The sequence below is a fragment of the Manis pentadactyla genome, chromosome 15, assembly GCF_030020395.1.
Source record: "Manis pentadactyla isolate mManPen7 chromosome 15, mManPen7.hap1, whole genome shotgun sequence".
Lineage (NCBI taxonomy): Eukaryota > Metazoa > Chordata > Mammalia > Pholidota > Manidae > Manis > Manis pentadactyla.
The window spans coordinates 11,304,835-11,317,839 of record NC_080033.1 but is presented as its reverse complement, the minus strand read 5'-3'; the positions used below and the strand labels follow the sequence as shown (position 1 = coordinate 11,317,839).

Here is a 13,005-nt window from a genome sequence, read left to right as displayed (position 1 = left end):
TCTCTGGACCCCCTGCCCCTGCCCCGGGTCTCTTCCCTCACCCACCTCGAGGGACACTGAACACCCACGTCAGACCAAGTCCGCCACTGCTCAGAACCTTCCGGGGGCTCCATCTCACCCAGTGCAAAAGCCGGGGCCCCCCCACGGTGGCCCGTGAGGCTCCACACCATCCGCTTCTCATTCCCCCTCTGACCTCATCTCCTCTGCTCTCCACCTTGCTGCCTTCTCTTCAGCCACATGGATGTCCTTGTTGTTTCTCGAAAATACCAGGCATGTTCCCACCTCAGGACCTTTGCATTGGCTGTTCCCTCTGCCTGGGGGCCTCTTTCCACTTGGCTCACTCCCTTGCCACCAACGGAGAATGGATAAGTAAACTGGGTAGTTACACAAGGGCGTTCCCAATGAGAAAACACACAAGAATGAATCTCACACCATGGTGAAAAAGCCAGACACTAGATAATATATATTTTTATCCCATTTACATAAAATTCAAGACAGGAAAAAACAATCTATGCAGCCAGAAGTCAGAATGATAGTGACCTTGAGGGGAGTGTAGAGGCAGGATGGAAAGGAGCCTCTGGGTAGGTTCTAGGGGGCTGGAAATGTTTCTCCATTTGGGAGCTGGTAACACAGGTGTGTTCAGCTGGTGGAAATTCACCCCGCTGTACACTTATGGTTTGCACGGTTTTGCATGTGCACTTATTTCAATAAGCAGTTAAAAAAATCAACACTGTAATGAACCTCCAACTTCTACCCCTCCAGTTTTAAAATCAGTGTTGCCGGGCAGTTGCGTCTGGGGAGGTCTCTCCCTGCACACCAGGTGAAACCTCAGGCTGGACAGGGGAGGGTTCTTGACTCTGGACAAGAAAGAATTCTTGAACCGGCCAGATGAGTGTAAGGAAGGAAGAAATTTATGAAAGCAAGAGCAGCAGGGAATGGCAGCTGCCTTGCAGGAGCAGAAAACAGGAAAGTGCAGAGGGAAAGAGGGAAAGTTCTCGGCCTAGGGCTGATTCCCTTGCCAATTCTTAAAGCCAGGGTTACTTGGCGTCCTGTGTCCGCATGGATCTGCACTGCGTGGGGACCAGCCCCTACCCCCAGGATTTTTGGGAGCTGCAGAGTATAGGATGGAGTGAGATTATGTTCTGAGAAGTTCCCAAAGAAAGGTGATTTTCAGGCAGGCTACTAAGAGCAGACTGCACAGCTGTAGTTCCCTCCAGGTCACCCAGGTGATGGAACTTGCAGGCCTAAATCTGAGCTCTGAGCAGCCCCTCCCTACTTATTAGGAGTAAAGCAGAGACAGAGAGAAGACTTGGAAATAGAATGAAATAGCAAAGAGACAAAACATGATAATTTGAGCAGTGAGAATACTTTAGTTGAAAGTACGCACTGAAAGAAAGGAAAGTGCAGGCGTCCTCAGGGAGGAGGTGCGCTGTAAGGTTGGGGATTCTGTCTTTTAAGGCTTCCAAGAAAGGCGCAAAGGGCAGAGGGGGGAATTGTTGGGCGTAGGCTTAACTTGTGGTCTCAAGATGCTTACTGCTGGTGAGAGACACCATGTCTCTTCTCCTCTATTAATCAGTCCTCCAGTTAATTCTGCTAAACAAACCCAGCACAGGGGATTTATTTGTCCTGTTTTTCTCCAAGACAGTGGTTACCCTCAGGCACTGGAGTCATATCAGTTGACTGCTGCCCTGCCTTAAGATTGGGTGGGTTACCTATGTTTATCACAGCACTATTTACAATAGCCAAGACATGGAAGCAACCTAAGTGTCCATCAGTAGATGAATGGATAAAGAAGATGTGGTACATATACACAATGGAATATTATTCAGCCATAAGAAGAAAACAAATCCTACCATTTGCAACAACATGGATGGAGCTAGAGGGTCTTATGCTCAGTGAAATAAGCCAGGCAGAGAAAGACAAGTACCAAATGATTTCACTCATATGTGGAGTATAAGAACAAAGGAAAACTGAAGGAACAAAACAGCAGCAGAATCACAGAACCCAAGAATGGACTAAGTTACCAAAGGGAAAGGGACTGGGGAGGATGGGAGGAAAGGGAGGGATAAGGATGGGGAAAAAGAAAGAGGGCACTACAATTGGCATGTATAGTGCGTGGGGGACACACGGAGGGCTGTGCAACACAGAGAAGACAAATAGTGATTTTATAGCATCTTACTATGCAGATGGACAGTGACTGTGAAGTGGTATGTGGGGGGGACTTGGTGAAGGGGGGAGCCTAGTAAACATAATGTTCTTCATGTAATTGTAGATTAATGATACCAAAATAAAAAAAATAAAAAAAAGATTGGGTGGGTTATTGTCTGATTCCACGGAAGATGTTAGGAATCTTACTTCTCGACTCTCTGCTTTTTAAAAATGGAATCTTAGCCTTAAGGTGGATGGAGATCCTCATGTTTTTAATATGCTATTTGTATTTTAGCATTTTTATGGAAAATTAATCATGATGCTTGTCTTCCGTCTTTGCCGTCCATCAACAGGACTCTCCCAGCCCTCAGGCCTCAATCTGTCATTATAATGTGCTTTTACATCTGCACACCTGGCCACCCCCTCAGCTCCTTTACCCAGTCACCAAGCACTCTCCCCATGCACACTCCAGACCGTCTGCACAGGTTCCAGGAAAGAACTCAGGCGGCAGGCGAATGCGACAGAAGCCCAGCACTGGACTGTGGAGGTGGGCTGGGAGCAGGAGAGACATGTTGTCCCTAGGAGTCCGGGCAGGGGGAGGTGACACTTCCAGGAGGCCACTGCCCTAAGTCCTGATGGAGGTGGGGTTGGTGGCTTTGCAGGGTGCCCCCCAAGTGCTCAGGACCCAGTGTCTGGAAGGTGGACTGGAGCCGAGACTTCCTGGGAATGCAACCTTCTGGCACGCGCACTCTGTCTCTCTGTCTGTCTGTCTCCATCTCCCTCCCTCCTAACCTCTCTCTCCTCCAGAAGAAAAAAACCTCACATTTACATGAAGTTTTATTACATCAGACTGTAACCAAAAGATGCAAGTTCAAACTTTGACTCTGTCCATAAACTTTGAAAAAATAATAGTGCTTTTTTCTTTTTTGTATTGTTTATTTATAATTTTTTTTGTTTACTGGCATGACTTTACATATATGAGACCCAAGAAAAGAAAATGTTCACTGTTTGCACTCCTCTTCTGGCCATTAATACTGTTTGTTTCGTGTTCTGATTATTACTGGAAATGATTTTGTCACATAGGGCAGGGAGGCCCTCAGCAGGCCTCTGTGATGTCCTGAAGGATACAGGAAGGTGTGGGGAGGTTCAGGAAGCTGGGGGGGCGGGTGGGGCTGAAGGGGAGTGGATCCCAGGGGACACAGAGAGAGGGCTGGAGGTCAGGCAGGGACCCAGGTGGGACAGGCTCTGAGACTCCGGGCCATGCAAAGGAGCAAATTCTAGTCACACTAAAGCGAAAAACCACAGAACTTAGCATCAGGCTGGCCGTGGGGGAGAGAGGGCAGGGACAGAGGGAGTGCACTGCTCTGCAGGCTCTGTGCCTGGACACGATGATTCAGCCCAGCGGCTGGAGATAAGGAAGGGCAGGTCAGACCAACCACTGCAAGCTTCTGGGTGCCCTCCCTAACTCACAGGGTCCTCCTTGCACCCACCATACAGATGAGGAAACCGAGGCTCAGAAGAGGAAAGCCCGAAGCTGGAGGCAGGCTCTGGAGCCCATGGAACCCGAGTCTCCTACTTAACCCCTGTGCTTCAGAATCTTAACTTCAGGGCTTAAACCACCTCCAGTTATTGCTTTTTCTCCAATTAGAAAAGAAGATCACAGAAACAGAAAAACCAACCCCTCTTGACTACAAAGCCCCAGGCACTTGTGGGAGTGACAGAACTGCCTGGATCCTGTTTGCAGGGGTGGTTACACATCCTAGACATTTGTCAAAATTCATAGAACTACAAGCTCACACACACGACTTCAACTGTTTGGAAATAATAATATTACAAGCCAGAAACAAATACAATGGATGTACTTTGTCTGGATCCCAATTCAAACAGAACACCTGTAAAAGATGTTTTGGAGACAATTGGGGAAACTTGAATAAGGTTTGGCTATGAAATAATATTAAGGAATTTGTTAATTTTGTTAGATGTGATAATGCATTGTAGTTAGGTCAGGAAATGCACCCCCACCTTTATCTAGATGCTCTTGCACTATTTAAGAATGAACACGAAGATGATGCCGGGGTTCTTGCTCAGAAAGCTGAAGAATGAGCTTCACAAACACTCAAGGTAGGAGAGCAAGGTGCAGGCTTTTATTTAGAGATAAAGTGAGGGGACAGAACTCCTGGCTCATGCCACGAGGGGACAAGAGAGCCTGAGGTGGTGCGTTGTTTAGGGGATTTATAGGCACTACAGGATTTTTGGGAATTGAGGGCTTAGGGTGTGGACTTGTACCACCTGCCCTGCCCCCAAGGCAGGGTGGGTTGTTGTCTGTTTGCTGGGGCTGTTTACAGTGAAGTCACGGGTTATGCTTGAAGGGGCCCCACCCATAAGATGGCAAAATTCCTGCTTCTCTTCCAGGTCCTCAGTTCCCGCCAGTGCCACCTGAACCCCAATCACCCCTCGCCCCCCTAATCCCAGCACCTAGCCAATAGCCACCAGCCCCATAGAAGTGACACCACAATCACCCCATGCCCCTTCCTATATAACCCAGCACCTTTCCCTAATAAAGCGGAATTCTCCGGTGAATTGCTGCTGTGTGTCGCTCCTTTCCTTTCATTGGTGCCGAAACCCGGGAGACGGGACACCCCAACTGGGCCCCGTCTTCCCCCCTCCCGACACCAGCAGCAGCTTGCCCTCGTCCTCTTTTTCTGGTGCTGGCTCCTCACACTCTCTGGCCTTTGGGTAAGTTTTCCCCCAGAGTGGGCCACTCTTCCCCGACGAAGAGGGAACTCTCCCCACCTCAGGCCTTCACGGCTGAGGCCGACCCTCAGGCCCCCTTCCAACAGCCATAAACGAGGTGACTCCTTTGCGGATGAGAACGCTCCCTTCCCCCCCCTCCTTCCGTTCCTTCCGCCGAAAATTCCTAGTACTAGGTCCCTCGTGACTCCGGCACTCTGCCTTCTTAGAGAAGTCTGGGTGACGACCCACACTTCCTAAGAAACCGACTCGTATATGAGTTTCCGCAGACCCCCAAGGGTCATCGGGGACGCCCTTTGTCTCCTTGCCGTCTGCTCCCAGTCTGAGGGTCTCCGTTCGTCTTCCCCTGTTTGTCTCCTTCTCTGTCCTTTAGCCATGGGAGCCTCCTCATCCCTCCCTGGAAGCTCACCTCTTGAATGCCTGCTCAAGCATCTAGCCACCCTCTCCCTGACACCTGATATAAAACCAAAACTTATCCGCAAATACTGCTCCCAAGATTGGCCGACATGCCCCCTAGACAATCACAACCAATGGCCCGCAGGGGGAGCTCTTGATCCTGACATCACTCGCGATCTTTTTACCTACTGCCAGCGCCTGAAAAACTGGAAGGAGATTCCCTATACCGAAGCTTTCCGCCTCCTCCCCCCGTCCAGCCCCAAGTTCTCCTAGCCTGCAAGCCGTCTCCCCCGCAGAAACCCCCCGTTCCCTCCCTTCCCCCTCCTCTCCTACAACAGCCCCTCCCCCTTCCTCCCCCACCATCTCCTCCCCCACCTCACCCCCCTGCAGATCAAGCCCGAGGCTTTCAGCCCCCCTCTAACTAAGTCCCAGGAGCCTCCTCTGTCTTTGCCCCCATCACCTGTTTCTCCCCCACAGACTGAGCCAGAACCCTTCAGTCCCCCACCGCCGTGGGTCTCCGCTCTCGAGATATCTTCGCCTGCTGCTTAATAGCAGGTCTGAAAAAGGCAGCTCGTAAAGTAGTCAATTTTCAAAAGCTCCAAGACATAATTCAAAGGAGGGAGGAGACTCCCTCTGAGTTCTTAGACAGACTCCCTCAAGCCCTATTACAGTTACCAGCCTGGACCCAGAAACGCCTGACGGGAGACACGTCCTTATGACATACTTCCTGGCTCAAAGCTACCCCGACATTAAAGCTAAACTCAAAAAGTTAGAACAGGGCCCCGCTACCCCACAGACTGAGATCCTAACAGTGGCCTTTAAAGTCTTCCATAACCAGGAGGAGGAGAAAGAACGCCATAAACAAAAGGCTGATCAGGCCAATTTCCAAATGTTGGCCCAGCTGATAAAACCACAACCTGGGCGCCCCTCTACAGACAAGCCCCCCCCACAAGAGCTTGTTTCAAGTGCGGACAAGAAGGACATTGGTCAAGGGCGTGCCCCTCCCCCAGATCTCCTACCACCCCATGCCCCAGATGCCACAAAAAGGGCCACTGGGGGTCTGATTGCCCAGCCACCCGAAGGGGAGGCTGGATGAACAACCCCCATCCTAAGCCCGCCGTAGTGGGGCTGGCAGAAGAAGATTGACGGGGCCTGGGGGCTTCTCGCCCGACCATTTCCATCACCAAACAGGAGCCCAGGGTTACTTTAATAGTAGACGGTCGCCCCATCTCCTTCCTCCTAGATACAGGAGCCACCTTCTCAGTCTTGTGGGAATACCGGGGCCCTACCACGCCTGCCATTACTCCTATAGTCGGGGTACGAGGTAAACAGATTTTCCCATTAAACCCCCCCTTTTATGCACAATCCAGGACAATCCCATACCTTTCTCCCACTCCTTCCTAGTTATGCCCCAGTGTCCCATCCCCTTACTAGGACGGGACATCCTTTCTCTCCTCCATGTTTCCATAACTATATCCACTCCCACAGCCCTCAGTACTCCCTTTCTATGGCCCTCATAGCCAACGACCCCCCTCTACCCAATGAAAGCTCCAGTCCCGCCCTCATACACCCTGCAAATCCCAAAGTTTGGGACATTACAAGCCCCTCCGTGGCTCTATGTCCTCCTGCCTCTATCAAATTACGTGACCCCTCTCAGTATATCTGTCAGGCCCAATACCCCCTAACCTCTTCAGCCCTCACAGGCCTCCAACCCATCATTCAAGATCTTTTAAACAAAAATTACCTCAGACCCACTCACTCCCTGTTTAATACCCCCATATTAGCTGTTAAAAAAACCAACGGATCTTTCCGCCTCGTCCAAGACCTTCGCCTCATCAACATGGCCATCGTCCCTATCCATCCCTTAGTCCCAAATCCATACACCCTTTTATCGCGGATCCCTGCCTCGGCCTCCCACTTCTCAGTCCTAGATCTCAAGGACGCATTTTTTTCTATCCCTCTGGACCCCTCCCCCCAAGATTTTTTCGCCTTCATCTGGACGGACCCATATACAAGACATTCTGAACTACTCACTTGGACAGTTTTGCCACAAGGCTTCCGAGATAGTCCCCATATTTGTGGACAGGTCCTAGCTCAGGACCTCAAACAGTTTCATCATGATCACTCCGAGTCCACCTTATTACAATACGTGGACGATCTTCCACTCTGCAGTCCCTCGTGGGAACAGTCTCAACTTGACACTGCCTCCCTACTTAACCTTCTAGCTTCCAGAGGTTACCGGGTATTCCCTGTCAAAGCTCAAATCTCTTACCCTTCTGTCACTTACCTCGGATTTCTTCTATCTCAACAAAAAAAGTCCATTACCTTAGACAGAAAACGGCTCCTCTCTGACCTGCCCGTTCCCAAAACCAAGACAGAAATCCTTTCCTTTCTAGGCCTGGCTGGGTATTTTAGAGAGTAGATCCCTAACTTCTCCCTGTTGGCAAGACCCCTGTACGACCTCAGCAAGGGCCCCCCTGAAGAACCATTATCCTCCTCACCCCAACACTCCTTCGTTAAGCTCCATCAAGCCCTTGTGGAAGCCCCAGCTCTCCATCTTCCTGATTTGTCGAAGCCCTTCTCATTATACATTCATGAGAGGTCCAGTCAAGCTCTAGGAGTCCTAAGCCAATATTATGGCCCATCCTTTGCCCCAGTAGCTTATCTTTCCAAGCAATTAGACCCCACAGTTCGGGGATGGGCCCCCTGCCTACGGGTATTAGCCGCTGGACAGCTCTTGCAGAAGAAAGTTCATAAACTGACATTTCGGGGCGCCCCTTACCATTCTGTCCCCACATCATCTAAAGGATCTCTTAACCTACAAAAGTTTACAGACTCTCCCTCCCTCCAGACTCCTGACCTTACTGTCCTCTTTCCTCCAAAATCCCGTTCACCCCCTTTGCCATCCATACCCGAATCATGACTTTTTCCTCCTTTACTGCTCCCTGGCTCTCTCTCGCTTTTTTCCCTCATTCCTATTGTCTTCCCCGCCACCCCAGCCTCCTTTGTATGGCGATTCAAAGTCAGACAGACTTACACACAGCATCAAACAAAAATTACTGCCCTCATTGCCACATCAGACTGCCCTCTGAAAGGCTGCTCCGAGCCTTTATACCTCCACTTTCCTCCCTCCACCGAAGTGTTCACTAGCAGCTACCTTTATTCTCCCTACCTCTGCTTCCTCTATGACCAAAAACAAGCCTGTTGCAGGCGATGGCCAGACACCTACGGGGATGTCCCTACTGGTCTTGCGCCATTCACTACATGGGTAACTCCCGGTACCCACAGTATTGCTCCTCCAACCCATTCTCTTCAACACTAACAAACCCCTTCCTTACCTGGCTGTGGCCCATTGCAGGCCCTATAATAATCATTCTCCTCGCCTGTCTCTTCTTGCCTTGTAAAGTTTATCAAATCCCAAGTCGGTAAAATCTCTAATCAAACTTTCAACCAGCTTTTACTCAGGAACTACCAGCTTTTAGCCACAGAAGATCCCTCACCCTCACGTAACCTCCTCACCACACGCTGAGATGGACCCCTCTCTCCGCTGGAAACTGTTCCTAGAAACAATGGCCGCAGACGCCTGGCTCCTGGCACCCGTATCCTCTTGGCACCATTGGAATCAACAAGTCCTCGACCTATGGTTACAGGGAACCTTCACTGATTTCCAACCTGAAGAAGTCCACATCTACTCGTCCTTACTGTCGGGAGTCCTATCAACCCTTTCCTCCCAGTCCTCAAGCCCTCACTCCCTTCTCCGCCCCCGTTCAGCAGGAAGCAGTCAGAGAGAAAGCAACGTCCACAACCCCATAGAGGAGAAAGGGGGGAATGAAGGGCCCCCACCCATAAGATGGCGAAATTCCTGCTTCTCTTCCGGGTCCTCGGTTCCCGCCGGTGCTACCTGAACCCCAATCACCCCTCGCCCCCCTAATCCCAGCACCTAGCCAATAGCCACCAGCCCCGTAGAAGTGACACCACAATCACCCCATGCCCCTTCCTATATAACCCAGCCTCTTTCCCTAATAAAGCGGAATTCTCCGGTGAATTGCTGCTGTGTGTTGCTCCTTTCCTTTCAATGCTGAGATGCCCTTGCGGAACACTCAGACATTCCAGGCCAAGTTGCTCCTGGCCTTTTGACCTTTAACTGATCTCACTGAAGATGTCTATATTCCTAGTCTGGTATCTTTACCCTAGAGAATTAGTGTGACCTTGACTTTGCATAATGCTGAACACAGAGTTTCCATAGGGACTCTACATTGTTACATTGCTTTGACTGTAAATATCCTGCCTTGTTTTTTCCAGAGGCCCTCACCCTACTCTGACTACACCCATGGTCCCTGACTCAAGGTCCATCACTTGGGTTTTTCTTAAATATTAAAAAAAATAAAAAATGGAGATGGGAAAGATGAAATGGCAAGATGTTGATGGATCTTAGAGTTGTGTGATGGGCCACAGTGGTTTATTGTCTCTGTTTTTATATCTGTATGGAAATGTTCATGATCTAAGTTAAAACTTTTGAAAATGGCAAAGAGCTCATTGTTCTTTCAGCACTATTTGGAAAATACAGGAAACTAGAAAGACAAAGATAGCTGCCCCCACCTAAATCCCACATCATTATTGTAATTCATATTTTGATGTATTTCCATTCAGCCTTTTAAAAATGTGTCTATATTTTACATAACTGTGTGAGCAAATTGTTTATACAGTCTTGCTTTTTCCCCTCTTAAAACGTAAGCTGTTCCCCTGTTAAAACATCTTTGTGTAAACACAATCTCTAATGTTTGCCTGATGTTTACTCAACGGGCCAGTGTTGCCAGACGTTGAAGCTGTTTCCAGTTTCCTCCCATTGTAAATAATGCTGCGAGGCACTTCCTCCCGCGTCCCAGAGGTGGGATTTCTGGGCCGAAGGGTGTGGCCCCTTTGGCAGCTCAAGGTCAGACTCTCCACAGCGTTTCTGCCTGACCCGAGGTTGAAATGACCTCATACGGTTAAAGTGAGCTTTCACTGCTATTTGTTATTTCCTAAAGGTTTAATTCATGACTCAGCTTCATGAAAGGATGTCTTTTTTCCTTTTCCAGTTGCAGGAAACAGAAATCCATTCACACTAGCTCACGTCAAAAGGGAGTTGTCTCGGCAAGCAAAGTTAATATTCAGCTTGGACAACCTACCCTGCTTTATCAATTGTTGAGATGCTAAAATACATCTGCAGTGGTTGATAAGTCATGCTGCCTCACAGCCCAGTAAAAAGCCCCTCATCGTGATCTCGCCAACTGCCCTGGCCCCTCCCCCAGGACTTCGCAGACCTCCGCACGGGGCAGCAAGAAACGTGCCAGTATCGGCACAGCAATGGAGATTCTGATCGCTCAGTGTCCCAAGTATTGGCTGTTAGGCATGTTGATTCGTCTTCGATACAAGTAACAGAAAAGCTGACCTTAATGGCTCAAACTGTAAGGGGAATTTGTAATTGGAACATCCATATTTGGCTGGCTTCTCCTAAAACGGACACATTTGTCCTCCAGTGTCACCACGGACCCCATTTCTTTTCGTTCCTCTTCCCTCTTTCCAGCGGCAGGTCCTTAGATGGCTGCCAGCAGCCTCCAGGCCACAGGTAGCCTCACCCACGCTCTGCAGGTAAGCGAGGGGCCTTTCTCTCGCGGAAGTAGTGAGGCTGACTTTGATTGGCCTGATGAGATCGCGTGTCTGTGCCAGCGCCAATCACTGTGGCCTGAGGGGACCCGAATGCCCAGATTGGCAGAGCCAAGTCACATGTCCCTCGTTGGCCATCAGAACTACAAACGCACTGAGTGGTTAACACCCGCTGGTGAAGCCACAGCAGGGGCTCACATTACATTTTTAGCTCAGGAGTTCAGTTTCCCTTCTTACCGTCCTCTGAGTCCAGTTTGCTAGGTGTAAAATGGAGATAATGACACTCACGTCCTAGGGCTGCCGTGAGGATTCAGTGAGTTGCATATTGCCGGTGAGACTAGGGGTCATACAGGGAAACACTTCAATGTTAGCTGCTGGTGTTGTTACAGGACCATTCTCAGCTCTTGAGGCTGTAATTCTCTGCAAGCTCCTTATTTTCTGCACTCCACCCTCTTTCTTAGTTACTATTGCCGGGTAACAAATCACTCCAAAACATAGCGGCTTAAAACAACAACAGTGAGCCTATCATCTCACCATGTCTGTGGCCAGGATTTTGGGAAGCGCCCAGATGGGCAGTTCTGGCTTGGGTCTCGGTTCACTCAGGTGCTGGTTGAAGCTGGGGCAGTGAAGCAGCTGGGGGCGGGGTGCGCAGCTGTCTCTGTCTCCATGTTGTGTCAGGGCTTCTTCACGTGGCCTCTCCATGTGGGTTAGTTTGGGCTTCCTCACATCGTGGTGGTCTCGGCAGTGGGACTTCTCACTGGCAGCTCAGGCACCCGGTGCCAGTGTTTGACCACAGAGGTAGAACTGGCTCACAGGCAGCAGCACCTCCGCCACAGTTAACAAGCAACTCACTCGGATCCCAGGAGAGGGCAGACAAAGCCCACTTCTCAGACGGACGGGTGTCCAGGTTCTAGAAAAATACGTGGAGTGCGAAACGTGATTGCAGGCATCTTTGGGAATCACCCTCTGGCTCTTCTTGGTATTTGAGTACACTCTGTGCCATCAGGGTCCAATGTCATCCACCTGTGACAGTCGCCAAGTCCCAATTCTGAATGGAAATGGTTTATTGAGAAGCTTCAATTCCTTGGGATGGAAAACATAATAGTTTTCCTTTTGTTTTTTAGCGATTGCCTCCCATCTGCTAGCGATGTTCATTTCCTCTCACCTACCAGATAAAGGCCATAGGGAACCTAAGTGACAGTTTCATCAGGTTCTTTAAGGTTGCTCTCGTTTTTATTCATTTTAAAATATAGTCTTGGATAGTAGGTCATTTTGTGAAATGATGGCTAATTTTTTTCCCCCTCGATAGGTATTGTTTTTATTGCTCTTGTACAGATGGGGATACAGATGATGGAATAGGAAGCTCAATAACTTGTATGAGGTGATGCAGCTAAGAAGTAGCTGAGACTTGAATCCAGATCTTTGACACCAAACTCTTTCTCCAAGCAGTGAAATATGCTGTCTCCATTACAGGCTTCTTTTTTTGTTTTCACTGTAAAAAAATATTGAAGTATCATTGATATACAATATTGGTTTAAAATATACAACACAGTGGTTCAGTAGTTACCCATATGATTAAATCTCCATGATTGCTCCTGTTTAAGGTGTGTTAATGGTATTGTCATTCTGTAAGAGAATGTCCTTATTCTTAGAGGACATATACAAGTATTCAGGAGCCGAGACTCAGGAAGGTTCAGCAAATGCCACACGTGTGCGAGCATGCGTGGGTATTCGGAGAGAGAGGAAGCAAACGGCATGAAATGTTTCCTGCCACTGATTCTACGTGGAGGGTATGTGGCAGTTTATACTGTACTATTCTCTCAAGTTTTCTATAGATTTAAAATTTTCATTACAAATGTTTGAGGGGAAAAACTTTGGCTGGAACCTGATTCAAAGTTCATAGGGGACAGAAAGGTCTAGTTTCTCCTGAGCACTCTACCCATTCCTTTCCCTGCAAACAGGCTGGCGCTTACTTTCCCCACTGCATCCTTTTTTTTGTGGGGGCTGGGGGGTTGGGGTGGAAGTTGGGCCAGCCCTGTATCCTCTCACAGAGTTCTTTGGGTA

The 13,005-nt window shown here is 49.2% G+C and overlaps 1 long non-coding RNA gene across 1 annotated transcript; it reads right to left on the bottom strand.

Annotated features, from left to right (window-relative positions):
• Positions 1-3,496: 3,496 nt before the first annotated feature.
• On the bottom strand, positions 3,497-12,916 carry LOC118918115 (uncharacterized). Its single transcript, XR_005026982.2, has 3 exons — positions 11,230-12,916; positions 4,000-4,040; positions 3,497-3,605 (listed from the first exon to the last, which is right to left on the bottom strand). It is a non-coding gene; the product is annotated as an uncharacterized LOC118918115 (long non-coding RNA).
• Positions 12,917-13,005: the final 89 nt, after the last annotated feature.